The sequence below is a fragment of the Schistocerca gregaria genome, chromosome 8, assembly GCF_023897955.1.
Source record: "Schistocerca gregaria isolate iqSchGreg1 chromosome 8, iqSchGreg1.2, whole genome shotgun sequence".
In the NCBI taxonomy this organism is placed as follows: Eukaryota; Metazoa; Arthropoda; class Insecta; order Orthoptera; family Acrididae; genus Schistocerca; species Schistocerca gregaria.
The window spans coordinates 25998356-26002513 of NC_064927.1; the positions used below are offsets into that span (position 1 = coordinate 25998356).

Genomic DNA, 4158 nt, shown 5'->3' on the forward strand with positions numbered 1-4158 from the left:
ATGGTCGGCAGAGTGCCGACACAGCGAGTTTTGACTATCACTTGCACATCTAAAACAACGTCGGAAAGTAAGTCGTTCGGCTTTTGAGTCACATAAAGTATGTGTGTTAATTTTGACGCCACTAGCTCTGCATGTTGTCATGCAATTTCTTTACCTCTCAGAAATGATTATGACATAAAAGTGAAGTACGTGACGAGTGTGACGTTAGGAAAACATTAGGCATCATGGAGAGATTCTGTATGGGACCACGCAACCCAAACGAGTACTGTGTGACGTTCTACCCGGCAGGCATTCACCGAGGTAGCCGGCTAGCTCAGTCGGTAGAGCGTCAGACTCTTAATCCCTGGGTCGTGGGTTCGATCCAGACGCTGTTCGGAACAGTATTTCGTTCCGCTGCAGGTGTAAATTACCGTTTTTCTGATTAACGAGATATAATGGAAATAGCAACTTTAAACTTTGCCTACGTCTCTGTCAGTGGCAAGGAAACTGTATTTGAAGGTGAAGGTGATTTTGTAGACATGTGTGAAAGACATGTTCTGAAATGCAAGTGTTTTTGTTTGGAGAGCACATCGGTTACGTGTCAGATGTGTAGCCAAGCAGTAATTTGTCGCCATAGGTGCAAATATTAGCCGGTAATATGAAGTGTTGTCAGCTAAAGTCTGATGATGTAGACGACCGTAAGGACGAAGTACCCATGAGTACCGCTAGGCCGCGCCTCTTTAGCTCAGTGGTAGAGCACTGGTCTAATAAACCAGGGGTCGTAAGTTCCATTCTCACAGGAGAAAGATGAATTTTGGAAATCAGTTGCGCGTCGTGGCCGTATAGCAAACAGTACCTGTGATGACGAACAATTAGCGACAGGCGTTTTTTTAAGAATTACTCTTAGATGCGATTAAGGCGAATGGCGCAGATAAAGCATTTGCCAAAGCGGTACAGCATAAGGTGGGACGAGGCAGTCTGAATTACATTTTATAGATGTATTCCTCACATATCTCAGAGCCTCTCGCGATATTCGTCGTCGTCGACGTCGTCGTCGTCGTCGTCGTCGCCGCCGCCGCCGCTTCTGCAGAAGTAGCAAATGGCAATGTAGCAAATGCGGCGAGGGACGCCCTGCCTTCGATTCCGAATGCACAAAGTGTGTGGTCTTGTTTCTCAGTCTATATTTGGTCGGTCACGTCAGAGGTTGAATGTAACGAATGGGTGGGAAAGAGCAAGGGGCAGCGGCTGTGTAGAACGAAAACACAAATCCTCAGGGGTGTGAGCGTTTCGAGATGAGTCGTATACATGTAAATGTTGGTCGTCAGTGACCGTGTGGCCTAATGGATAAGGCGTCGGACTTCGGATCTGAAGATCACAGGTTCGAATGCTGTCACGCTTGTGTTTTTCCAGTTCTGAAAAAGAAACATAACGTTTTAATGTAGCAATTGAGCAGTACGAAACCGTCTGAATGTTGCTGTTGACCATTTTTTGCTTGGAGATGCTCTTGAGCTTGAAACACACACAACAAGACCGGTGTTAACTAGCGAAATGGTCGGCAGAGTGCCGACACAGCGAGTTTTGACTATCACTTGCACATCTAAAACAACGTCGGAAAGTAAGTCGTTCGGCTTTTGAGTCACATAAAGTATGTGTGTTAATTTTGACGCCACTAGCTCTGCATGTTGTCATGCAATTTCTTTACCTCTCAGAAATGATTATGACATAAAAGTGAAGTACGTGACGAGTGTGACGTTAGGAAAACATTAGGCATCATGGAGAGATTCTGTATGGGACCACGCAACCCAAACGAGTACTGTGTGACGTTCTACCCGGCAGGCATTCACCGAGGTAGCCGGCTAGCTCAGTCGGTTGAGCGTCAGACTCTTAATCCCTGGGTCGTGGGTTCGATCCAGACGCTGGGCGGAACAGTATTTTGTTCCGCTGCAGGTGTAAATTACCGTTTTTCTGATTAACGAGATATAATGGAAATAGCAACTTTAAACTTTGCCTACGTCTCTGTCAGTGGCAAGGAAACTGTATTTGAAGGTGAAGGTGATTTTGTAGACATGTGTGAAAGACATGTTCTGAAATGCAAGTGTTTTTGTTTGGAGAGCACATCGGTTACGTGTCAGATGTGTAGCCAAGCAGTAATTTGTCGCCATAGGTGCAAATATTAGCCGGTAATATGAAGTGTTGTCAGCTAAAGTCTGATGATGTAGACGACCGTAAGGACGAAGTACCCAAGAGTACCGCTAGGCCGCGCCTCTTTAGCTCAGTGGTAGAGCACTGGTCTAATAAACCAGGGGTCGTAAGTTCCATTCTCACAGGAGAAAGATGAATTTTGGAAATCAGTTGCGCGTCGTGGCCGTATAGCAAACAGTACCTGTGATGACGAACAATTAGCGACAGGCGTTTTTTTAAGAATTACTCTTAGATGCGATTAAGGCGAATGGCGCAGATAAAGCATTTGCCAAAGCGGTACAGCATAAGGTGGGACGAGGCAGTCTGAATTACATTTTATAGATGTATTCCTCACATATCTCAGAGCCTCTCGCGATATTCGTCGTCGTCGTCGTCGTCGTCGTCGTCGTCGCCGCCGCCGCTTCTGCAGAAGTAGCAAATGGCAATCGTAGCAAATGCGGCGAGGGACGCCCTGCCTTCGATTCCGAATGCACAAAGTGTGTGGTCTTGTTTCTCAGTCTATATTTGGTCGGTCACGTCAGAGGTTGAATGTAACGAATGGGTGGGAAAGAGCAAGGGGCAGCGGCTGTGTAGAACGAAAACACAAATCCTCAGGGGTGTGAGCGTTTCGAGATGAGTCGTATACATGTAAAGGTTGGTCGTCAGTGACCGTGTGGTCTAATGGATAAGGCGTCGGACTTCGGATCTGAAGATTACAGGTTCGAATGCTGTCACGCTTGTGTTTTTCCAGTTCTGAAAAAGAAACATAACGTTTTAATGTAGCAATTGAGCAGTACGAAACCGTCTGAATGTTGCTGTTGACCATTTTTTGCTTGGAGATGCTCTTGAGCTTGAAACACACACAACAAGACCGGTGTTAACTAGCGAAATGGTCGGCAGAGTGCCGACACAGCGAGTTTTGACTATCACTTGCACATCTAAAACAACGTCGGAAAGTAAGTTGTTCGGCTTTTGAGTCACATAAAGTATGTGTGTTAATTTTGACGCCACTAGCTCTGCATGTTGTCATGCAATTTCTTTACCTCTCAGAAATGATTATGACATAAAAGTGAAGTACGTGACGAGTGTGACGTTAGGAAAACATTAGGCATCATGGAGAGATTCTGTATGGGACCACGCAACCCAAACGAGTACTGTGTGACGTTCTACCCGGCAGGTATTCACCGAGGTAGCCGGCTAGCTCAGTCGGTAGAGCGTCAGACTCTTAATCCCTGGGTCGTGGGTTCGATCCAGACGCTGGGCGGAACAGTATTTTGTTCCGCTGCAGGTGTAAATTACCGTTTTTCTGATTAACGAGATATAATGGAAATAGCAACTTTAAACTTTGCCTACGTCTCTGTCAGTGGCAAGGAAACTGTATTTGAAGGTGAAGGTGATGTTGTAGACATGTGTGAAAGACATGTTCTGAAATGCAAGTGTTTTTGTTTGGAGAGCACATCGGTTACGTGTCAGATGTGTAGCCAAGCAGTAATTTGTCGCCATAGGTGCAAATATTAGCCGGTAATATGAAGTGTTGTCAGCTAAAGTCTGATGATGTAGACGACCGTAAGGACGAAGTACCCAAGAGTACCGCTAGGCCGCTCCTCTTTAGCTCAGTGGTAGAGCACTGGTCTATTAAACCAGGGGTCGTAAGTTCCATTCTCACAGGAGAAAGATGAATTTTGGAAATCAGTTGCGCGTCGTGGCCGTATAGCAAACAGTACCTGTGATGACGAACAATTAGCGACAGGCGTTTTTTTAAGAATTACTCTCAGATGCGATTAGGGCGAATGGCGCAGATAAAGCATTTGCCAAAGCGGTACAGCATAAGGTGGGACGAGGCAGTCTGAATTACATTTTATAGATGTATTCCTCACATATCTCAGAGCCTCTCGCGATATTCGTCGTCGTCGTCGTCGTCGTCGTCGTCGTCGTCGTCGCCGCAGCCGCTTCTGCAGAAGTAGCAAATGGCAATCGTAGCAAATGCGGCGAGGGACG

General features: G+C 46.2%; 1 non-coding gene across 1 annotated transcript; it reads left to right on the top strand.

Moving 5' to 3' along the window:
• The first annotated feature begins 3762 nt into the window (after positions 1-3762).
• Positions 3763-3834, top strand: Trnan-auu (transfer RNA asparagine (anticodon AUU)). The gene has a single exon. It is a non-coding gene; the product is annotated as a tRNA-Asn (tRNA).
• Positions 3835-4158: the final 324 nt, after the last annotated feature.